This window comes from Tympanuchus pallidicinctus, unplaced genomic scaffold (genome assembly GCF_026119805.1).
Source record: "Tympanuchus pallidicinctus isolate F22 unplaced genomic scaffold, pur_lepc_1.0 scaffold5, whole genome shotgun sequence".
Taxonomy (NCBI): domain Eukaryota; kingdom Metazoa; phylum Chordata; class Aves; order Galliformes; family Phasianidae; genus Tympanuchus; species Tympanuchus pallidicinctus.
Genome location: NW_026294769.1, coordinates 20,348,696 through 20,374,159, shown reverse-complemented (window position 1 = coordinate 20,374,159; position 25,464 = coordinate 20,348,696). Strand labels below are relative to the sequence as shown.

At 38.7% G+C, this 25,464-nt stretch overlaps 1 protein-coding gene and 1 long non-coding RNA gene across 14 annotated transcripts in view; both read left to right on the top strand.

Moving 5' to 3' along the window:
- The window catches only part of ZNF407 (zinc finger protein 407), a 340,195-nt gene that overhangs the window by 65,780 nt on the left and 248,951 nt on the right, over window positions 1-25,464 (top strand). The gene's annotated exons all lie outside the window — the stretch shown is intronic.
- Window positions 16,582-23,326, top strand: LOC128091204 (uncharacterized). The gene is made up of 3 exons (XR_008211296.1): window positions 16,582-21,651; window positions 22,385-22,454; window positions 22,530-23,326. It is a non-coding gene; the product is annotated as an uncharacterized LOC128091204 (long non-coding RNA).

Below are 25,464 nucleotides of genomic sequence, written 5' to 3'. Positions count from 1 at the left end.
TGCTGTAGGGGAGAAAAGAAAAAGGAGCAAGAGCTAATTCCTGTCTAAGAAGCCCAACTGTGAGTAATAAAAGCCATTAGGAGCAGAGGCTAGTAGTAAAAAAGAAGATAGGACTTTGAAAGAAACATCACAGTTTGGTTATAGGCAAGTAAAATAAAAAATAAAGTGTTCTTAGGTGAGGATGGCTCCTGGGAGCTAGAAGTAGAACTGCGAAGTACCAGCAAGAATTTTTAAACTGAGTAAATACTTTCAGTTATTACAATTGATGCAGGAATTCCGCTAATAGCATTCCCCGTTTTTCCTAGGGCAGCAGCTCCTGTATAGGGATTTCTGGGGGAAAAAGAACTGTGATGTTTGTAACTGAAGATCTGTGTGTGTGTGTATGTGTACACTTTACTGCCCACATGCTATTTAATACTCAGTTTTTGTCAGTTCTTGCAGCAGTTTTTGGACTGGCTTTCTTACAGAGGAAACAAAACATGCTGTAGTGCATAAAACATGCATCATCATTATGGTTTAAACTTTGGGCTTTTTGCACAGTCAGTGCCATAATTGTCTACCAGTTTGGAACTGAAGATTCAGTCAGAAGAGTTGGCAGCAGGAAGAGGTGATCTTTTGTGGACAGTTCTCTAAGCAAAGATGTTTTACTCTGGGAGCACTGAATGTATCAGAATGCTTGGATGCCCTCTGTCAGAGAATGTTATTATGTGGATGAAAATTCATTCTGTTGAACTGACGATGTTTCCAATTTGTACAATCAGCTTATTAGGAAGTGGGCTAAAGTTAAAATAATGGTGGTGGAGTATATAATGTTACTGAGATAGCCAGCAGAAGTAGCTGTGATGTGCTGAATGCACAGCTAGAAGTGTGCCTGTATTCTGGGCTCCCAGTAGGAAGAAGACAGGATGCATTTTGTCTGTTTCCAGCGAAGGTGCACTCTTTGTGCTATGCAATGAGGTGAGAGAAAAACAGAGGAAATGGTAATTTTAGAAAGCTGTGGATCACCTTGAATCAGTTTATAACAAATCTGCAAAAGTATCACAAAGAAACTCGTAAGCTCCTTGCCTTAGCAGATATGCAAGTGTGAGTTCTGATTGAGATACAGTTGAGAATTAAATTAGCAACATAAAGATACACGAACAGCATAATAGCAGATACTGAAGCTGTTTGTCTGAGCATCTGTTAGGGAGCCAGCACTTCTAGCTTAAGTCTGTCTTTTGGGGACAGAGCTGGATATCTTGAAGAATTAAATGTTTTTAGTCTGTTTTCTTCTCAAGCATATTTTTATTTGTTGTGCAGCTTTCTAAACTTCTAACTAAAATGCTTTGTGTTCATTAGTCATGAAAATATAAAATATAGAAAATATAACATTTTGAGTTGTTGGATTTTTAAGATGTTTTTTGTATGGTTTTCCCTTTATTCTTGTAATAATATTTCTTTTTTTCCTTTTGGATTATCACAGTGATCTATGTCGTTCAGATTTCTGTCTCTTGAATTTTATTTTTTATTTTCCTCCCCAGACTTTGAATCTCGGAGTAGCATTCAATACATTTTACCATGAATCATTAGATAATAAGGGGCTTCTGGGAAAAAATTCTTTCCGGTAGATGTGTGAAGTTGTATGAGATACATGATTTTAGATAAGCATGATTGTATAGTATAGAAAAGCTGGCAGTAGTCAGTAGGAGCAATAGTGTGATGTCAAATATGGGATCAAACATATGCATATCTATTGAGTTCCCAGCAGCAAGAGAAGGATCCATTTTGTGTGTTTCCTGTGTAGAGAGGTGCTTTGTGTTCCTTAATAGTACTTCATTTCTGATATTAAAAGATAATGTATCTGTTCTTAGCATTGCTCAGACAGTTTAATTACCACCTAAGTTGAGATATTATTCCTTGTCAGATCTATAAAACTACAGTCTTCCAGATGCAGAGATATCTGCCTGTTAGGGGTTGCTGATAGCCTTGCCTGAAAAGTATTTGTGCTTTGTAAGAATAGATTAAGCAACAGAAGATGTTTAGCCAGAAAATGCAAAAAGGAGGTTGGTGCACGTAGAACGTGGGCAGAGGGAATGTATCTGGTGAGTCATTACTGCTCTAACTTGGAAAGACTGCTGGTTTGACTGTGAGCACGTTCAGGAATTTTGTTTTTAAATGATGTGTCATAAACTGGGGATCCTGTTGTTTATTTGACATATTGCTGGGAAGATCATCCGCATCTCTCTGCCCAACTGTGTTTTTTAAATTTTTTCTCCCCCATGTTGCTGTGTCCAAGATACTGCTTTCTGCAGAGTCAGCAAAGGAAAAAGTATTAATGACTGTTATTTTCAGACTCTTAACCAAACAATTTAATTGACATCAAAGGCAATACTAAGAAGTCAGCAGAGATGTGGATCCCATTGATAGTGCAGAACAAGAGCTTGTTTTAAACACGTGCAGAGGTTTGGTTGGAGAACCGCCATTCTTGCCATTGGCCATGGGGAACTCAGGCAAATCAGCCTGCTGACTTACAGAAAGCTGTTGCCTGCCTAAGGCAGGCAACCTGGATACCAGGGTCTTCACTTTTCCTCTCCTCCCACTGGTTACTGATGTGTAACTAAGCTGTTGTTCCTCTCCCTAGGGAACTTCAGGCCATGGACTGTCCTCCCTCGCCTTTCCTTTCTCCTTGTCAATCAAACAGGCAATTTGCAAGCAGTATTGATTGGAGGTTTTAAGGTTTTTCTTGAGTGAATCTCAAGCTACTAAGCTTGATAGCTAAACATGCCCTTCTTTGCTATTCCAGTTGACTGTCACCTGTCACAGTGCTGCAGTGTGGATTCGTTTCTATATAAAGAAAGTGAAATGGTTCATAGGATATGCTGGAAAAACCTTGTAGGCAGCAATTTGCTTTTTCACTTTCTTCTTGTTTCCTCTGTTGGAATAATTCCAAAGAAAATGCATTGGTCATGCAAGTCTCTTTGCATCACTCTTGGTGAGATTGATTTGGCATTAAAATCTATTTTGTGTAACTCACTGATGTTTCTTGTCTTAGTATGAATAGAGTTCTCAGAAGCATAACATCTTTAAAGCTATCCACTTCTTCTTAAGGCCATATCATGCTCTGAGAGAGAAATTCAGGATTCAGATTCATTTCAGTTCCTATTAAGAGCAAAAATATCTTTCTGTTCACTTATTGAAGAGAATCAAAAGTCAAAGGCAGTCAAAGGTGGTTAAGATCTGCAAGAAATTGTTACAAAATCTGTTGAACTTTAACTGCAGTGCATTTTGTCAGAAGGATATTCACTTTGAAAGATGTTTCTTGCAGGAACAGCTTGTTGGTGATTTTTTTTCTTCTTGAGGTATTGGCAGATGAGCTCTGGCAATTTTTAAGAGATTTCCAGCCCCTACCAGTAAGTCGGTAGAAGCAAACTTACGCCAGCTTCTGAACTGCAGTTGTTTACAATCCGTCATATTAACTTAAACCACCACTGACTTCAGTTTAAGTGAATATGTAGCACAGTGAAGTCAGTCCTTCTGACACGTTTGTTATGTGGCCAGTAAGGTTTCTGACAGGGTTGCTGCAGATGCCTGAGTCTGGTAGGCTGTTAGTCTCTAAAACCACCATCAATCAATAGACAGTTCTCTTGCACTCCTGTTCCTATCTGCGCGTTTCTTACACTGCAGCAGCGTGGAGATGGCCATTCTAGATTATCGCGCTTGTTAGATTTCTCATTTTCATTCTGAATTTGGCAGGTGATAGCATCTTGTGGTCAGTGGTCAGTACACTGTGGGTGACTGTTGTTCTGTGGGACCTAGGCATGATGGACAAGTGAACTGACTGGAGCCTCTTGAAGTTCAAAGAAAGGCTAATGAAAAGTCCTCTGTTTGGGATGGAATAACCCCATGCACCAGGACACACTTGACTTACTAGAAAGCAGCTTTGCAGAAAAAAAGCCTGATTCTGGCTGATGGTGAGTCAGCAGTATGTCCTTACAACAAAGAAGGCCAACTGCATGCTGGGCTGTATTGGCAGAAGTGTAGCCAGCAGTTTGAGGAAAGTGGTTTTTCCCCTCTATTTGGCGTTTGAGATTATATCTGGAATACTGTGTCTCATTTTGGTCTCCCCTGTACAAGGAAGACTTTAACAGATTGGAGTGGAGTCCAGCAGAAGGCCACTGTGCTGGCCTCTGGCTCCCTGAGAGATGGGCAAGGAGAAGCTGAGCGGACTGGGCGAGCACAGCTTTAAGAAGAGAGGGCTGTTCACAGCCACCAAGGGTCAAAGGCAGAGCTGAGCTCTTATCAAAGGTGTGCAGATGAGCTCTGGGAAACAGGATTGCATGAACACTTTGTCCCAGCATAGACACAGAGACTACAAAGATATTTCTTAGCTACTTGTCCGTCAACTTACATGTGTTCTAGCCAAGCCCGTTAATGGTAAGACTGTTACTGAATTCATTGCCTGTCCCCTGGAAGATAGGAGAGCCATTCCATTGTTTCTTCTCTCCATTGTGCTCTTCATGTTGTTGTTTACTTGGTTTATAGTTTTTTTTTTTTTTTTTTTTTTTTTAGAAGGCATTGTCTGGACTCTTTGGTAATACTTGGTAGAAAAACTTCTCCTTTAATATGTCTCTCCTTCCCAGCATGACTGGGTTCCAACATGATCTGTAATAAGAAGTGAACAACTGCTGCATCTATCCATGTGAATGAGAAACAACTGGCAACTGGTAAGAGGAGAAAGGCATCCTTCACGGACTTTGAAGCAGATGAAGAGCCCGATGGAGAAAGGTTTAATGAGAAAAGAATTAAGAGAGTGGTGAGGGATGTTCTACTAAGCAAGAGTGCATGATGTCTTCTCTGCGTATGCTTTTACTAGTGACAAAGGTCTAAGCTGCTCCAGTGGTATCCTAGCTGTCTTGGACATACACTAGGGAGATAGTGGCTTCTTCTGGAGAAGAAATGAAAGAGCCTGGAAATAAATTCTGAATTTATAGTTAATATTTCTGTATTATATATATATTTTTTTCAGGAGTATTAGATAAAAACTTTACCTGCTTTTGTAGATTGTTCATAGCAGTATTCCTTCTTTCCTTGCAAATATGATAGGTTTGGTCAGTTTATATTTATTCTTTCCTGAAATACCAATTCAGGTTTCAAGCATATTGCTTATACTTATTTGCCTGGTCTCACTAAGACTGTGGCTGCATAGTATTTTTAAATTTCTTTATTATTAATAATAATACAAATGATGGTGAGTAATAAGTTCTTAGCGAGGCTTTCCACTGTAAAATTCATTAAAAGGCAGTACCTAACTTTCAGGAAAGGTAGCAGTAAGCTTCATTTTTACAGCAAACCTTTGTTCTTCATTTCTTTTGCTTATCTCCCATGTTTCTCTTAGGAGGTCTCTTTGTACATGCTTGAAAAGAGGAGACCTCTTAGTTATGTAGAAGTAACTAAACTCTTCAATAAGTTGTGACAGTTGTTTGTAGCATATAGTCCCAACTGTAAAGGTGGATATGTCTGAATTGAGGCTGTCGAAAGGGATTGTGAATTGCATTTCACAGTGCTATAAGAACATGTAGACACGTCTCCCTGAAGACCTCAGTACTGGTATTACATGGAACTGCTGAGCTGCTTGCTGAGGCTCCCCATACTTGCATCATTTATTAAAACATTACTACTTATTTATGTTCTGATACTAAAGTAAATGTCCGTTTTGTTTTGTAGACTTTACAGGCTTTTTCCATGGTACGTAGCCCTTTCATAGCGCTCCAGAGACTGGGCTGTCTTTGAATGTCTAAAGAATGGCTGAAGGTAGTAAAGACTTAGTTTGCTTTGTGTTAACTATAGACATCTGACTGCAGGGGAATCTTTTGTGGTTCTGCATGCTTATTCAACTCAGCCACTTATTTCCTTGAGATTTTCTAAGTGTGATGGGCTGGAACTGAATATGAGGTTGTTGCTTGCATGTACAGAAATATGGTAAATATATCATGCTGTTCAACATACAGTTGAGATTTTGAGTTCCTGCAGCAGTTCAGCAGTCTATGTAGTGGGAAGGATGTATTTCTAAGTGCTCAGATCCTGTGTGTTTCAGATACAGATTCTGAAGCATTTTACAAAATGAGTAAATTCGACTTCTGTTGTGTAGATACGGAGACTGTACAGGCAAAAGTGATTTGTTTTATCAGACTCTGAGAATGGAATCTGAATTTCTTTATTCTTACTCTTGTTCCTTATTCACTGAATGATATTATTTTCCTTGAATAGTAATTTTTTCCCCAAAGTTTTATAAATAATTTGGATAGCCTACTAAATATGCATGCTTGTAAGTACTCAAACAGTTCCTTTTCATATGGCACAGCATGGAGCTAGCAGTTTTATCCTTAATCTACCCACAAAACATGTGACTACTGTTTTCAATTTATACAGAGCCCTATTCTTAGATTGTATTATAGTTTTTGAAATTCATTCATTCATTTATTTATTTATTTCCCATGAAATTCATCACTCTTAGTTTAAAAAAAAATGGTGGAGGGCGAGTAAGAAGGTTCTAAATGTGCTTGTACTGTATCAGTTCATTCAAGGGCTCGAATTTTTATGTGATGAAGAAAGCTAAAATCAAGTTCCTTTAGTTAAAGTTGCCTTTACTAGGTTACCTGAACTTAAGGTTTTTGCTTGCATCTCAAAATAAATAAAATACTTACATGGAACTGGATAAGTATATTAAATCATTTATTATTATTATTGTTTCAGTCAGAATTTCTCCACAGTTGTGTTTGTGAAGGCAATTCATTAATTCTGTGCATAGTGATTATATTATAAAATTGCATGAATTATTGGATTTTGTCAGTTGAGGAAATATACTGGGGAAAACCAGTTCACGTTCCAAATTCCAGTTACAATCCAGGCTCAAGATGCAGCTCTTCCCTGTGTCTGTGATCCCAGATCGGTAGTGGTTGTGTGCATATTATTCCTTGTCTTGGTAGATGGGTGCAGGTAAGAAGTGGGTAGCTGCAAAGGAGCCTTGTCTGGGGCAGTTAGAATCATAGAATCATAGAATCACCAAGGTTGGAAAAGACCTAAAAGATCATCCAGTCCAACCGTTCACCTATTCCCAATAGCTCCTACTAAACCATGTCCCTCAACACAACATCCAGTCTTTCCTTGAACACCCCCAGGGTCGGTGACTCCACCACCTCCCTGGGCAGTCCGTTCCAGTGCCTGACTACCCTTTCTGAAAAGTAATACTTCCTCATGTCCAGCCTGAATCTCCCCTGCCGTAGCTTGAAGCCATTCCCCCTGGTCCTATCACTGATGACACGAGAGAAGAGGCCGACCCCCAGCTCACTACAGCCTCCCTTCAGGAATTTATAGAGAGCAATGAGGTCTCCCCTGAGCCTCCTCTTCTCCAGGCTGAACATTCCCAGCTCCTTCAGCCTCTCCTCATATGGCCTGTGTTCCAGACCCCTCACCAGCTTTGTTGCCCTCCTTTGAACACGTTCCAGGGCCTCAATATCTTTCTTGCAGTGAGGGGCCCAAAACTGGACACAGTACTCGAGGTGCGGCCTCACCAGTGCTGAATACAGGGGAACAATCACCTCTCTGCTCCTGCTTGCAACACTGTTTCTGATGCAAGCCAGGATGCCATTGGCCTTCTTGGCCACCTGGGCACACTGTCGGCTCATGTTCAGCCGAGCATCAATCAATACCCCCAGGTCCATTTCCTCTATGCAGTCCTCCAGCCACACCGCCCCAAGCCTGTAGCGTCGCCTGGGGTTGTTGTGGCCGAAGTGCAGGACCCGGCATTTGGCCTTGTTGAAACTCATCCTATTGGCTTCAGTCCAGCTCTCCAGCCTGTCCAGATCCCTCTGTAGGGCCTCGCTACCCCCAGGCAGATCCACACTTCCAGCCAATAAGTTATGGTGAATGTGGGACTTGATGGAATGCCCATAGGTTCTGTTTGGATAAGGTGCTCTCATTCCTATTGGGGTCTAAAGGTTGTCATATACTTCAAACCTCAGGAGCTGCCTTTGTATATACAAAAGCTACCGAGGTTGGTTTCAGGTTTCCTGTTCATTTATAAAGTGATGTAAGTTGGTGACTTGGTGAATCTGATCTGCTGGTTTAGTCTGATTGCTTGGTGTAGAGGGTGAGTTGAGTCATAAAATAATTGATTTGAACATTTCAGTGCAACTCATCAGATTTCTCTTTCTGCTCTTTGGAAATAAAGTCTTCAAGGATGAGAGGGAGGTGCAGTGTTTCTTTTTGCCACCAAATTCCAGTTCGTATCTTTTGATAAGTTGCTTCTGCGACAGGATCACAAAAGGAAACATAAAGAAACAGATCCAATCTGTTCTAAGGCCTTGGAAAGTTCTTGTATATTTATTATCCATCATAATCTTAAAAAGAAAGAAACAAACAAACAAAAAAAACCCAAACCAAAACAAAAATACAACACCAAAAAGCTGTTTCTTGTTTTGACTGAATTTAAATATTGCTGCACTTTGCATTCACGTGTGATCCATAGCTATTTACTTAATATTTAGTAATTGCATGCACAGACTGAAGTAGACAGTGCAAATATTTACACAGGAAGTCAGGTTTTTTGGACCTATGTAATATAGGAGCTATCAGCAGGGTGGGTTTTGTGTTTTGTAGAGTGTTATCTCAGATTTTATAGACAGGTTTGTTAACTTGCAGATTAGCGTGTTTAGATTTGGAATTGTTTATTTGTAATTGCACATGCTTTTTTTTTTTTTAAAAAACCTCTTGACCTAGTGTATCAAAACTGGACTTTGTCTTCTAGACTATGGCAAGATAGTTCTCCCTCTGCTCTTCCCCTGTACTGTTGAGTTCTGGCTACTGCAACACATAGGTGACTGGTTGTTCTGTGAGGCGTTGGTCTGGATGGGGCTCACATCACAGCCTGCCTTTTGTGGAGCTGGTAGAGGAGGTGAGAAGTATGATTCAGAGTTAGAATATCCTCTGGGACACTGGGAAGCAAGGACAGGTTATTTTGTGGAAAGAGAATCAGACATGACAGGGCTGTCTACAGAGAAGGAAAGAACAAAGAAGCAGTGACAGAAAAAAAACTTTTTAACTTACACTGTCGCCTTAATTCTGAAGGCAACTCCTATCTTACCGAGAGTTATTAAGCTTGAGGTGTTGGTTTTTTTTTTAATTTCTATTTTTTTAAAGTAGGTTTACAACACGATGGCCAAATAAGCTGTTAATTCTTTTTATCGTTTTTTTCCCTTCTGGTTCAGCAAAGGTTCTTGATGGCTTGGGTCTTGGGTCTTCTACTGATAGTTAAATTCCATTTCAGCATAATAGGAATACGATAATCAAATGATTCAAATTCTAGCATGTAATTTTTTCCATTTACTGATTTTTTCTTTAGGTTGTCTACAAATTTACGGGGGCTGCTCTGAAAGTAATATCCCTTGTTTTATTACGTTTTCCCTGAACATCAGAGGTGGATGTTGATGGTATGGCAGTTGAGGCTTAACCTCCCCACCAGTATCCCACTCCATGTTGTTGCCATGTGATGCCTTGGAGGACATGTTAAGGCACATGAGGGGTGAGCGGGTGATCTGAGACACGCAACACAACTTCACCAAGGGAAGGTTGTGCCTGACCAAGCTAGTGACCTTCTGTGATGGAGTGATGGCATTGGTTGACAAAGGAAAGGCAACTGATGTAATTTCCCTGGACTTGTGCAAGGCCTTTGACATGGTCTCCTCCACATCACTAAATAGGAGAGAGATGAATTTGAAAGGTGGACTATTTCATAGATAAGGAATTTGTAGGAAGGTCGCAGCTGGAGCGCTGTGGTCAATGGCTCAGTGTCCAGTTGGAGTCTGGTGACAAGCAGTGTCCTCCAGGAGTCTGCTGCTGCTTTTCAACATCTTCATCCGTCACACAGATGATGGGATCAAGTGCACCCTCAGCAAGTTTGCTAATGACACAGAGCTGCTGTTTATACAGCAGAAGGAAGGGATGCCTTATGGAAGGACCTTGATGAACTCAAAAGGTGGGCTGATGTGAGCCTAGTGAGATTCAAGAAAGCAAAGTGAAAGGTTTTGCACTTGGGTTGGTGTAGTCCCAGATATACATATAGACTGGGAGAAAAACTCCTTGAGAGTAGTCCTGCTGAGAAGGACTTAGGGGTCCTGATAGGTGAAAAACTTACCATGAGTTAGCAGCATGCTCTTGCAGCCTGGAAATCTGACAGTATCCTGGCTGTATCAGAAAAGGGGAGGCCAGCAGTGATTATCCCTCTCTACTCTCCCCTGGTGAGGCCTCAGCTGGAGAATTGTGTCCAGATCTGAGGCTTCCAAAGCAGGAACTTGTGAAGCTTTTGGAGAGGATCCAGAGAAGAGCCACAGAGATGATCAGAGGGCTGGAGCACTTCTACTATGAAGACAGGCTGAAGGAACTTGGCTTGTACAATGTGGAGAAGAGAAGGCTACAGGGAGAACTCCTCCCAGCCTTCCAGTATTTCAAAGGAGTTTATAAATAGGATCCTGATCTAGTACTTGATCTAGCAGATGGCAGCCCTGCCTGTGGCATGGGGTTGGAACTTAATGATCTTTGAGGTGCCTTCCAACCCAGGTCATTCTGTGATTCTGTGCTATGAAACATTGTTTGTATGGTACTACAGGTTTCTTGATCCTGCTGGAAGGCAGGGGCTCGTTGGCACTCCATATATTTTGAGTTTACAGGATAGGACAGAACCTGACAAGTTGCTTCCCATTCGTCTTTGTTCCCATGCTCTTAGTGCACACGCTGTGATAATTAGTTGACCAATGTGGTTATTTTATTTACAGCTGTGAAGGAATTGCCATGACAGATTGGGACTTGCTGTTTTAGTGCCCACTGGTCAACAGTGAAGGTTTCAGAGAAAGAAGCAAGAAACTTCCTAGTCTTTGCTTAGAGTTTTGGGTTAAAGTCTGGAACATTATACTGAATATATGTCTGAAAATTATTAAGAGTTCTGGATATTTTTGTTGCCCCATATAAATGTCTAATCCTTTTTTCAGTCTCACGAAGTCTTCACCCTTAATGACATTTTGTAGTAGCAGTTAGTTCCACTGTCTAATTATGAATTGTATGATAGAGTATTGCCTATTTATAATGTTTAAATTTCACTGGAAGTCCCTTGTGTTAAGAGTTGCAGAGAACAGAAGCTTTCCTTTTCTGCCTTAAGGGCTGTGTGACTAATCTATTTCAGGGATTTGCCTCTCATAAGAGAAACTCAGCTGCAATATTTGAATTAAAGTTTCTCAGAGTTTTTTGCTGGCTAATTACAAAGCCATTGCAATGAGACTTGAGATTCTAGTGTCATTTCTCTGTTACATTTGAGAGAATTTGGCTCTAAGATTTTGGTCAACAGCAAATTGAGTTTTATTATCAAAACAATACCTCAACAGTGCTAGTTACTATACCCAGGTAAAGTTCTGTGCTTGGGTAGATCCCTGCAAAGAAAAACCAGTAACAAGTCAGTAGGGGCTTCCTCTGAACTTGGATTTCAGAGGCTGCTCAAAGGCTGTGGCACTGTATATTCTTTGCACAAGTCAGTGAAATGTATTTAGGCGTATGCATCTCACTGGAAGCATGGTCAGTGGTTAAATTTACCATATATATATATATATATATATTTTAGTCTAGATTTCACTACAGGGTAGCTGCAGGTGAGACAGAACTGATTTAACTGTAAAGAATAAATACGTCCTCACAGTTCTCCTAAGCTTTGCATGTACGAGATCTGCTCTGAAAGTGATGTCTCCTATTTTATTATGTTTTCCCTGAACATCAGAGATGGATGTTGATGGTATGGCAGTTGAGGCTTAACCTCCCCACCAGTATCCCACTCCATGTTGTTGCCATGTGACCGATGGCAGCAGAAGGGGCAGTTTTGACAGAATGGCATCTGACATGGAAGTGCAGATGGAGCAGAGGTGTGGAATTGAATTCCTCCATGTGGTAAAAATGGCACCCACTGACATTCAGCCAATATTTGTTGAATGTTTATGGAGACCAAACAGTGGATGTGAGCTCCCTGAGGCAGTGGGGGGTGCATTTCAGCATTGGTGACAGCGGTGTGAAAGAGAAGTCACATTCTGGATGGCCGTGCACATTTTTATGAGTGCAGCATGCAGGCTCTTGTTCATCACTGTCAAAACTGCATAGCTAATGGCTATGACTGTATTGAAAAGTAATGTTTTGTAGCTGCAGATTTGCTCTATGAAATTGTTATTGTTTGAATCTGTTCTAGTTTCTATAAAAATAAGTAGGAGGCATTACTTTCAGAGTGTCCTACATAGTTCGGTTGTCAGAATCTCAGTGTATTTCTTCTGATTTATCTGAGTTGACTGCCAGATATTTTGGGTCTAATGACATTTCTACTGGTGTTAGTTACAAGTTACTTAGAGGCTGTGCTTTGAGCACAGAACATCTGGACTAGATTACTATTTGTATGCTGATAATTGAGAATAGACCACTGTCTTCCTAAAAGATATATGTATGTGTTCTCACATGTGTTTCAAGTGACATTCGAACAGTTGGAAGAATATTTGTCTCAAAATGATGGAGAGTAGTGAGAATATCATAAAAAATCTCATCTTCTCGTATGTAAGTCAACAAAATTGTGACAGATAATGTATCTACGTCTGCTTCACAGTGAAGATAAAACCACTGCTTAAACTAGATCAACAAATAGAAAAATTGCTGTAAAATGAAAGCACATTTATAGTTTCTCCATCATCCATGTCCCTGCCTCTACCCAAGTCAAGGATGGCTGTACTTGCTAACAGAAGCTCATTTAATGAATAACTGTACTTCTTGTTTAGAAATTCCAGTTATCCTTTCTTCCTCTCTGGAGATGAGGACAAAGTGCTTTTGGACCCTGTGCTTTCTGATGGGTCTTTTCTTGCAGTGTGGCAAGGTTGGATTTTGTGTCTAGTGAGCTACTGTATCTGAAACCTTACTAGGGAAGACTGGAGCTTTATTATCTTAGTTAATAGTGTTCCTATGATGTGCAGTAAATAAAGTGGAGCCAGTCACTTTTTTTTCCATGGAAAGGGTACCTTGACAAGTTCTTCAGAGTAAGTAATAGACTATAATTACCTCTTATTTGTTTGTGTTCTAAATACTCCCTAACGTAGATAAAATAATGCAGCTGGCAGGATGAATTTTAACAACTGTATCATCTCCAGCAAGCTGGCTCTGGTGTTAGTTTGCAATCTGAATTTCCTATATGGCCTGATGGTTTGTAATATTTACCTTTAAGCTCTGTGAAGGTCCAACAAGGGGCCTTGAAGGCTAATTATCACCTGCAGACCTAACATAGCTTGCTATGTGGCTTGTTGCTTTGCAGATCTTTGACCTCTACTGGTGCTTAGAATTGTTTGTTGGATGGAGTGGCTCACATACTGGAGAGGTGTTTGGCGTACATAAAAACATCATGTCTATATCTCCTAGTATTTATAATTTCCCTTGATTTGCTTAGAGTCATTATGAGTAATACTGCTGTTGTACCTAGGCTGAGTGCATCCTGTTTTTATTACTTGCACTTTCAATTTGCATTGGCTGGGTCTTGCAAGATGAGGTAACCCAAGGGTTTTTGAACTTACTCCTGACTTTTAGGCAATGGAGAAAAGAGTACCCAAGATCTACTTCAAGTTTTAATCACATCAACTGCTGGGAAGAAGGAGACAATAATAACAAATATTGTCTGGTAGTGTGGAAAAACAAATTCTCTTCTCCTGAGAATTTTTTCCACAGTGATGCTGAATGTTACAAAATCTCCATAATCTGCAGGCAGTATTTCTGCAGTACCATCTCAGCACTGCTTCAGCATTGAGACAAACATTGTCCTGCTGTTTTAATCTTCCAAGACAGACAAGGATATGTAACTCCTGGCATGTAGTGCCTTATCTGGTCTTCTGAAACAGTTCAGAAACGTGGGGAAAAAAATACCTGGCGTAGGTAAATACAAAAGAGAAAAAAACAAAACAAAAACAACAAAAACCCGAACCAACCAATCATAAGAAGGACTTTGTTGTCTGATATTTTGGGTGGTAACATTGATGTGTTTTATTACTATGTACACCTTTATAGAATTATCTAATATTCTATAATGTGAGTAAGTTTGGCTTAGCATTCAGTGGCATATTTACCTGTTGGAGTAGGAGAGCTATAGTACATGTCAGTTTCCTGATGTTTGTATGTCTGAATGTGGTCTGGTGTGCTTTATTCCTCCATGTATCTGCTGTTGATCACACCAATGTGTTCTCACTCCTAAAGTCTGGAGTAACGTTGGAAGTCTTGAACGAATGCCTGTTCCTGAATGTTATCTCATTTTGCTGTCTACATAGGAAATTAAAAAAAAAACAACACCTTATTGCTAGAGGTTGAGGAGGTATTTTTTCTTTGACTAATACTTGTTTTAGTAGTTGCTGAAGATTTGCTTCACTTTCAGAAGACTGACCACAAAAGAAAACTAGATTTGTTGCCCAGTTGAGATTTGACAGCTGAGTGTGTCAGCGCTCGGTCTACTAATTTCCTTTGTGAAAGCTTAATAGCTACCAGGTGCACGGGTACATTTCAAAAATAGTTTTAAATTTTGATTAGTCACATTATTATGTAGTACCCATTTTTAACCAATTTGTAGCATTAGGTAAAAAAGATACCTTTTGCTATTGAACAGTATCAAATCTAGCAACTGTTGCCACTTCTAATGTTACAGAGATGTCCTGGGACTTAAAAAGTTTTATTGATAAAACTTCTTAGGTTGGTTTTTCCTTACGTTGTGACAACAGTGTGCGAGGTATGTTGCAAACAGGTAAAGTTGCATGTTTTTGAAGGGCTGCTGGTGTAAATAAGTCACCCTCTAATAAACCACTGGAAGGTAGGAAGGAACATGCAAGGACACTGATGAACTTTCTTTCACAGCCCTCAGAACCTTTGTGTAAAAATTTTTCTGATTCCAAATTAGATTTTACTCCTCTGCTTAGAAGGCTGAAGTTTGTTACTCTTTGATAAATGCCTTTAAATGATACTCGCTGTGCTACATTTAAACTTTGCCTTTTGCTACCAAATGTGCATTTTACCTTAACAGGTTTGTAACTTGGAGATGGCACACAAACCTCTGTCCTTAAGAACTCGAGTTGTAGATATTTACTAGTGTGATGATTATTTATTAGGTAGTCTTATATGTACCCAAAATTTAGCTTCAAATACAAGTTAGTGTGGGTTTAATTGCACTCAAATGTATTGGTTAAGATTTGTTTTATTTACACTTTTGTAAAGCGCATTGAACCTTATAACAATTAACTGTGCTGGACAGACTTGCTGGTTGAGCTTCAGATTTTGCATGGAAGCTTCTAGGAATTTTACTGAAATGAAATGTCTAACTTAGTGAATATAGTTACTTTTTCTCTAGAGTAAGAAAAAGTGGAAATTCTTAGGGGGAGAGGAAAAAAGTAGGCATGGGAACAAGATACTTAAAATAATATTTAGTTTTAATTTAATGCTACGTGGTCCTAGTTTGCTTTTCTTCTGTAATGAGAATATAGAACAGCTTGTATTCTTGCACTCTATTTCCCCAAATTATACTTTAAAACTAGATCTAACAGTAGTGATTATACCATACTTTTTTTTTTTTTTTCTTTCAACTCTTACCCATTTTGTATTTGAAAGCCAAAGCTGTCAGTGGTCTGTTTACTTTATCTCACTCATATGCGATGGAAATAAGTGGCATTTGTAGAACACACAAACTATTTTTGCCTGAATGCTCCATTTATGATTTATAGCCAACACGTATCCCTGATTTTCTTTTGAGAATGATCTTTATTGTCTTTGTGTACTAACTTATTGCAGAAGCACTTGTCTATTTTGAGCTAAACCAGACCTCTTGTAAAAAGAATCAAATTATTTCGTCATGTTGAAAATGAAAAGCTATAATTACTTGTAATTGGGCCTCAGAATTTTTGAAAATTAGGAAATTCTTTTCCCGAAGTTCAAGATCACTCCAAATCATAACCTGTGGAAAATAGGAAATAATTTTCTGTTCTACTTAAGTGATTTAATTTACACTTTTGACAGCTATTTTCCTTTGATATTTGGGCAGAGGAAATAGTTCGGCTATGGTGGTTATTACTAAAATCTTCTCTCTGATCCTGTATGCTGTGTGGTTCACAACTTCATTTTGTTTTCTCTAAGTCCAGGCAGAATCTCATGCAGTTCAAAGAAGTATGTAAAGTTTGGACTACTTTAATTTACTAAGCATGTACTTCTGCCTTATTTATTTATCTGTTTGTTCATTTGTTTCCTGGTCTTTGCAGTTATATTATACTGTTTTAACAAAAAATGCAATGCTCTTTCATTTTTTAGGCTTTATAAGTTTAAGTGGAAGCTGGAAAAAAGCTAACATACGTTATTTTTTTTTTTCTTTTGTTAGATTTTATTGTGAATATCCTGCTTTTCAAAAAATAACTACTTTTAATCTCTAAACTCATTGTTGTAATGATAATAGCAAATGTTGCAAGCAGTATGCTATCTCTTTATGTTTATGTTTGTTTTTTTTTTTAATTGAGCTAACTAGGTATGTTGACTAGTTTAAGATCTCGTCATGTCCAGTTCAGGAAGCAACAAAGACATCTTCCAAAACCATAACGCACTCTCAAAAAAGGCAGTGACATCTTGAGTCAGTAGAGGACTCAGAGGTTCATGATGAAACAGAACTGAATACAGTGTAAAGTAGAAAGCTGGGTCCAGCAGCCTGGAGTTGGCAGAAGGGGGCCCACTAGATAATTGGCACCTTCAGGTTTGAAGTTAAACACGGGTGCAGTGTGTGAAGAAGTGGCCTTTTTCAGCAGGAACTGTGCGGTAGGGAATGGGGAGAGAAATGGTACACAGAATTGGTTTGTGTGTGAGAGAATATAGCAAAAATTGCATATCATGAAACAAGATGGTAGAAAGTATGCCTTACTGTAAGCCTTAGCTCTTCCTTCTTCGTTTGGATGCCGTCAAGTCACATAGCTGCTTGAGTTAACCTTCTTGTAGGCACATTTAAAATTGGGTGAAACTTGCGCTTTTAAATACTTAGCTGTAAGGAACACTCAGCACAGGGCCTAAAGGTCTGTAGTGCCTGTGCAGTTGTCTGCTTCATGCACTTGTGTCTGATGTGAGAGCAGAAGATCTGTAGAAGGGATTGGTAAAACACAACAGAGAAGGGGGAATATCTTGCATTAGATAGATTGATAATCACATTATGATTAAGATTGGAAAAGATCTCTTAAGATCATCTAGTCCAACCATCAATCCATCATCACCACGCACACTAGCCACATTCCTCAGTGCCACATCTCCACAGTTCTTGAACACCTCCAGGCTCAGTGACTCCACCACCTACCTGGGCAGCCTGTGCTACTGCCTCACTACCCTTTCAGAGCATAGTTTTTTTCTAAGTTAAACTTCCCCTGGTACAAATTAAAGCCATTATCTCTCATCACTAGTTACCTGAGAGAAGAGGCTGACCTTCACCTCACCACAACCTCGTTTCAAGGAGTTGTAGAGAATGATAAGGTGTCCCCTGAGCCTCCTCATCTCCAGACTAAACAATCAGAGTTTCCTCAGTTGCTCCTCAAAAATTTGTACTCCAGACCCTTCACCAACTTTGCCACCCTTCTATGGATCCACTCCAGGGCCTTGACACCTTTCTTTTAGTGAGGGGCCCAAAGCTGAACAGAGTAGTCAAGGTGTGACTTCACCAGTGCTCAGTACAGAGAGACAATCATCTCTAGTCCTGCTGACTATACTATTTCTGATAAAAGCCAGGATGCCATTGGCCTTGTTGGCCACCTGGGAATGCTGCTTTCTCATGTTCAGCTGGTGACTAGTAGCCCCAGAGCCTTTTCCTCCATGCAGTTTTCCAGCCACTCTGCCCCAAGCCTGTAGCGGTGCATGAGGTTGTTGTGACCAAAGTGCAGAACCTGGTACTTGGTGTTGTTAAAGCTCATATGATTGGTCTCAGCCCTTTGATCCCACCTGTCCACATCCCTCTGTAAAGCCTTGCTACCCTCAGGTAGATCAATACTCCTCCCAGCTTGCTGTCATCTGCAAACTTACTGAGGGAAATGTAGCTTACATACTAATTTTCATCAGTTGTCAATTTAAGAAAGTGTTACTGTATCCCAGTGAAGAATGGAGGTGTGGAAGAGTGAAGAGATGTGGTTTGGCTGTGGGTATTCCTGCCCACAAGATAGTAGGATTTGAGACAATACTGAGATCTTGTAAGAGCTTCTGACTTTCTCTTTGTTGGAATCCGTGTAAGTTCTGTGATTAGTTTTTTTTTTATGTTTCAACTCATCTGGTGTAGTTTAAAAAAAATAATAATTAAAATAAGCACAAATTCTTACAAGGGAAGCAGTTGGAATCTGCTAGATCTAACAGTAATTGCTCATCGTATACAGGCATGATACAGCCCGTACCTTCATCGTACGTCAGCTATGCGTGATCATGTCTTCTGTATATCAAACAAGAATACTTCCAAAATGATACAGCTTGTCAGCTTTAAATTCAGCCAGAGGCCAAGTACACATTTGAGTTACAATTAGTTTTACATTTGGATGGCCCATTGAAGAACTATATCTTTTTGGGGATAGTATACAATCATTTTCTTGTAATGTGTTCTTATTTTGTACATTTCTCTCTCTTTGAAAGAACTCAATATATTTTCTCAAGATTAGAAGTATTCTTAAAATTATTTTGGAGCTGTTATGACTAGAAGGGTTTTTCTAGATTTTGTTGTTGTTGTGGGCTTCTTGCCAACAGCTGCTGTGGAAACGAAATCTTCATGCGAAGAAGTGTGTGTTCTTTTTGAAGGTTAACCAGAGCCTGCCGAGCACATCCTAAGCATCTGGCTCATGAGATTAAAAGCCTTAAAAGTAAAGGCCTGTAAACCTAAGAGAATGAGTAACCACTTTAAAGCAAATTTTAGATGTGAACAGAGAGCCTAAAAAATTGATCAGCAGGAAAAGTTGTCCTTTTTAGTGAATAAGAAATGTAAGACTATAATGAGAACTGATAAAAGTCAGGCTCTTAGACTTGGCAAAAGGTACTAAAGCGAGTAATGAGAGGTTTGGCAGGTGATTACTCTGAAGGGTATATGTAAGATAGGTCCTATTAATTATTTGCATTATTGACCTTTCTGCACACACATGAAAAACAAAACTGTACTTACGAAAACCTGCTGACATAGTGTTGGGAGACACTGTTGGTATGTTGTAGAGTTGAAATAGCTCAATAATTGCCTAAGACTGAAGTCTAAAGTAGTAGAAATTAGATGACACGTAACATGAGGTTGGGCACTTACTTAGCAGTATTTTCTGATAACTTTGGCAAGCTTGTTGGGTGGAGGGACCCCAGCTCATCTCTCCTTCTGCAGTGCCTCCATTACAGACCTTAAAGGATTTGCTTCTTTTCTGTTTTGAGGTATTTCCTGATGAAGGTAGTCTCCTACATACTCAAATCCTGACAGCTTATTAAAAGTAAAACTGATAGAAGATTTACTAAATCTGTATGAAGATCTATATGTTTGCTTGTGATGGATATCCATAACAAGATTTATCTTGTAGTAAGAAAAAGTCTGAGAAAATCTGAAAGAATTGCATGGGAAGCTATTTACCCTTTTAAAATTATTATTATTTTTCTTTTTCTTTGATCATATCAGAGAACATAGGACAGTATCCCATCTGTTAGCTAAACACATATGTGACATTATGTGACACAAATGATTTTTTGGACCATGTTAGTGAAAACTGTACACTAAAAGGGATATCCAGAAGCAATTTTCTTGATGATGCTTCAGAGTTTGCTTGGAATAGGCTTCTATCTTCAGACATGCACATCAAAAATGATTTCCAGAAATGCTGGAAATAATATAATAATAAGGTTGGATTCCGACTCCTATGGTGAGAAGAAGAATGTTTCTGGAAGAGCTGAAGGAATTATCTGGCATACAAAACTAATAAATCAAACTACAAAACTTCTGTATTTAAAAACATAAAATAAATAACAACAAAGAAAAAATAACAAAAACTTACAGTATGGAAATAAAATGCCAAATTTTTGAGGGGGCTGAATTTAGCAGAATTGTGTGCCATTCTTTCCTTTTTACAGTGTGGGTTTTATTGTAAAAGGAAGACTTTGTTGTGTATTTTAATTTTTTTTTTAATTTTTTATTTATTTATTTTTTTTTTTCTCCATATAATTTGGAGTAACTTTTAATATCCTCTCATAGTTGTTAGGGAAAATAGTGATTTTATGTATCTGTGATTCTGTGCTTTCTGTATGAATTACTTTAGTACTACTTAAACCATTTGCTGCAAGGTGATGCAGACTTCTTTTTAAGTTGAGTCTAAGAAAATATCTGTAAATTAGCACTAATGGTCAGTGTGGCTGGAAGAGAAACTCTTTCATGTTTGGAATTGACTGTGAGATTGAACTTACTCCAATTTATTGCAAAGTCAATATTCAGCTTAAAAATTAAAAAGGTTAATAATTATTAGGTTTTCAGAAGAAAGTAGTAGTGTTATGACCTGCCTAACATCACACAGCTACAAAAATGCTATAAAATGATTTTTTAAGCTTATATTTATAGTGAGTAGATGGCTTATTCCTTTATCTCACTACTTATGCATCCATGAACTGTTAATTAATACTTCTGCAGTAATTATGGAATATTTTAAATAGACATTATTCTTCTGAATTTTAAAAGATCAGGATTTTTTTATTAATTTAAAAGGATAATAGGACTGACCCATACTTTGGGCAACTCTTTCATAAAGAGGTGCTTTTTAAGATCATTTAAATTTTTACATTTTGATTGCATGGAATAATAAAGCCTTACATTTTCTTCACATTTTCCCATTTACTCTTCTAAGCTGGGTCACCATTGTATCAAAAAAGGTCATTGTTCTCCATAAAAAGGTGAGCAATCGCCTGTTAGTATTGATACCAGAGAACTTACAGCCAGTGTTTTTTGTCTTCTGGCATGGATTTTTCTTTATACAGAGGACTGAAGCTTGTAAGATGAATTTTTATTCCATTTAGTTTCTTCTTCTTTTCCACCTTCTTTGTTTTACACCTGAGAATGTTTAACCCAAATGTTTAGGTATTTTTTTGCAGTGGTTCTCCTCCCAGCACTCCTCGATGAGTGGCTGCTGTGGAACAGAAAAGAAACCGGAGCACCTCTAGTAGGTGAGCAGTACAGTGTGGAAAACTCACAGACTAGGATTGTAAGAAGAGAGAGCACGTTTTAGTATGCTAGCTGATACTGTTGGGAAGGACACACAGGTTTGAGGCAGTTCTAATGCTTTCTCAGGTCTGAAATAAAATCTGCAACCTTTGAGAGGAGTGGAGATCAGGTGTCTTTGAGTTCAGCTGATCAGGCTTATCAGAAGAGCTGAGAGGAAGGATGGCTGCTCCTTTTGGAGTGGAGGAGTGGTACTGACAAGAGTGGCAACAACAGAAAACATGAGAGGTAGAAATCAAAGGTCCCAGTGAATTCCTGTGCGACACCCATTGTGGCCGTGTGATCTTCCATGGTCAGCCCCATGCAGGCAAGCAGCATGCTGCCAAGGAGACACATTCATTTGGACTAGGGAGGTAAGGGGAAAGGCATAGCAAGCACTGAGATGAGTTAGAAATAATTTATATTGTTAAAAAGCTAAGTTGTTGGAATTGAATGTGAAACTGTGTAAAACATCCCATGTTTCAATAAAGTAGCCTTTAGATGGTTCTTTTAATCTTTTCCTCTTTAAAGTTCAAGTTAATTTTAATGTGATCTGAAGGTAATATGATGTATAAGATTACATGTATTCTTCATATAATTTGAAGGTGTATTTAAGAAGTGTGCCTTGGCTGGTTTGTTGTTTGGAATATTATCTTTGGATTTCCTTGCTTTGCTATTCTTAAGACAGTTTTAACATTATCTGCTGTAGGATTTCTCTTGTTTGTTTTGTTGAAAAGTAAAAAATAAGGAGATAGCAGTACTTCTAACTGTCCTTAAGGCATTCAGGTAATGGCCAGCTCTGAATGGTTAGTTGTGGTGCAAATAACATTGTGGAAATAGTTTATTTTCCTTTGTGATTGATTGACTGAAGGCTATGTTTGTTCAGGAATTTTGCTAGACTGCACAAATGTTGAAGTTAGAGGCACAGATGCTGGGTGAAAGGAACTGCCCGTCTGTTCCTGATTAAATGTGCCTTATGGACTTGAGTGGCTTATTTCTAGTAAACTGTTTGTTTATAAATCTGTATACATGAGTTATTCACTTACATACCATAAAAATCATGACCCAGTTCACAGAGCTGAATAGGTTATGCAAATATTTCCACAGGTTGCATGCATCTAAGTAATTTGATCGATGCCCATGGCAACTCTCACCTGCTCACCTGTTCCACATTAAGGTGTGTAAAACACCCTTAATTTTCTTAGCCTTGCCTTTGTCACAGCTGTTTGACCTTTTCTTTCTGTTGATCCAGTAACAAGAGGTGTGGAGGAAGGGGCAAGGTTTCTGTGACTGCAGTAAGAACTGAAGCAAGCTGCATCTGATCAAGATAGGCCTTTTGCTATTTTGTTTCGTACTACATTATCAGTTGCATTTTATTTTGCATAATGTTCTTCTCTTTGAGTGGCTTCCAAATGCGTAACTTGCCTCACAGATCTTTACGTCATAGTAGGTAGGTGAACAGTATTTGAAATCAGAATGCTGGCTAATGTTATGGAAATTCCTGAATGGTTCACAGGTTTATGTATGTTTGTACACAGTATTAATAAAACAGAAGAAAGCAGTGTATAGTGATTTAAGGCTAATTCATAAATGGTGATAGAGGACTCTTAACTAACTATATTGTTTGCTGAGGTTAAGCATCAGATTTTATTTGGCTCTTTATTTATGCAAACAGCAACATAACCAAAGTGAGCCATTTTCTATCCTTCATCGTGCTCTTCAGTCTAAAAATATGTTCCTAAGTTTCTTTCAGGGCACTTAGTAAAACCCAATAAGTAAGTGCAGCAAATTATGAAAAGGAAGTGGAGTAGCTCAAAATAAGCTGTATTTCATTTGATGATCTGAGAAGCATTTCTTGATCTTGGTTGACCTTTGCTTTTAATTCCGTGTGAAGGTGAAACGTTCAGAGATTTGCAGCTCCCCTTTTGTGTCTCCTTTCTGGAGGAAATAAAGTTGTCTGTGAAGATTGGGAGGCATAACGTGTTCTGGGTATCTTCTAAATCTAAGTAAGTGAGTGGTAAAGACCTCTGAAGATGCAGCACAATAGAACTCAGCCACTCAGTCTTAGACACTATTCTTAGGGTGGCTACTGCGTAATTGAGGATGCTGAACCATTTATGATCATCTTTCCAAAAGAAAGTATATATAAAATACAACTAAGGTACAGACTTGTCTGCAGTTTTCCTAGTTTCAGTTCAGTTGTCTCCAAACAGTGTTTATTTTTTGGAATTACATGTTTTTTCCTGATAAAGGTTTGTGATGAGGCATTTAGGATATGTGGGTTGAGCAGGTTATGTAGGTATTTTTCTGAGGTAGCATGCCAGATTTCCTTTTGGAATACAAGCAGATTTTTTTTGAGGAAAGTGTTTTGTTTGTTTCCATTTCAGGATATTATACTAAATACTGTCATCTCTTTGCAGTGACAAGCAGAGGATGGAAAACTAGCTGTTATCATAGGGTACTGTTAGATTTTTCCATTTACTACTAGCTGCATTTGAAGAATATCTGTTCTCAGATGTACATTTTTTTTCCATTATCAGACTTTATAATGTGGACAAGCATATGCCTTTTTTTCTACTAAACACTGATGGATCACGTCTGATTAGAAATTCTTATTATTTCACAGTTTGCATGTTTGGTGGTGCCGTAGTGTAATTATGAGATTGTTTGAACCTCAGCTATCAACCAGTAATAACCTGTGAATCCCACTTTATTGTGAAGTCTTGCTGTATGTTTTTGCTGTTGCAGAAGTTGACTTGAGAGCGACAAGTTGAGGATTATTAAGTGTATAATCCAGTTTGTATGAAATGTAATGTTTTAACACATCTTGTGCTCTCTCTCTTGTGATCTGAATTTAAAAAATAAGAAAAAAGTTGAAAGATGAAGTCTAGAGAAAAAACTAAATATCAATGAATTTTGAAAAGCAATTGGAATGTTGATTATTGACAATATTGCACTTTATAACAGTATAAAGCTGTTTACTCTTATTGAGGAAAATTGATTGTAGTGGAACTTAATGATAACTTGCAGGAAAAAAGAGAAACAACATCCTGCCTGATTTATTTTTATTTTTGCAGTTTGTTGAGTTGTGCAGTTGATAGTAGTGGGGGAACCTCAGAGATGTAGTGGTCTGCTTCAGATCTCTGCCTCCAGAGTTTTTTTCAAAGCGATGGAATGCGTATACATCACATAGGTACAGAAAGCTTCTGCTGACTCTGAACCAGTGATGCTGAAGCACCATGCAGAACCTGTCCTTCAGGTTTTATTTTGGAGTGGATGGGTGCTGCCATTTCTTACTAAGTTTCTTCTCTGCTTTTTTTTTTTTTTAAATTGCAAGGGATTTTAATTTTGTGCAAAGATTAAAGGCCCAAGAATGTGATCTAGAAGTGGATGCAGTAGTGGTATTAAGCAGTATTACTGTGAAGGAATACGTGTTATTAAATATCAGGCAAAATACTGAGAGGAAGGAGAATAGCAGTAGATGGATAGTATGTTTGTTTGCAGGCATCTAAATACTGAATTTATATTAAACTCTATTTGTCTCTAAAGGAGAAAAGAGTACTTGAAGTCAGTGTACAACTTTTACAAAGCAAGTATTTTAGCCAGTACGCAAGTGTAAGGTGCTGTGTTAGAAGCAAAGTAGCAAGATGCATTTACTAAACAGAAAGCAGAAATGCTTATGGTTTCTGTGATCTCTTACAAACTGCAAGGTAAAATCCATGTCACTGTTCCTAGCACTGTATTTTGTCTCTGGACTTTGTAGTTGGTGTACGTCTTGCAAAAAGTCTGCAGAGCAAAGGAGAGCATTTGTTCAGGCACGCTGCTGCTGCTGGCTCTGATCTAACAAGGGCAGCTGTAGCCTGGTGCTCTTGGCTTTGTTGGGTACTAGCCTGCTACAGGCCCTGCACTGAACTGCAGTGGCTTTCTTCATGTAGCACATCATCTCCTGTCACCTGTACTAGCTGTGCGTGCATGTCAGTGCAGACAAGATGCTTGACACATAACTGAAGGAAAAAAGACGTGATATTGTTGTACTGGAAAATACATCAGCTCCACCCAGCCACTGACTCTCTCTCTACTCTTTATGAATGCCTCAGCACTTTTTAGTTTGTGAGAGGAGTCTTTGTAAATGCATAATGCTTTATACCACGAGTGCTGCTTGCTTGTAAGCTGGTTGTCAGTCAATG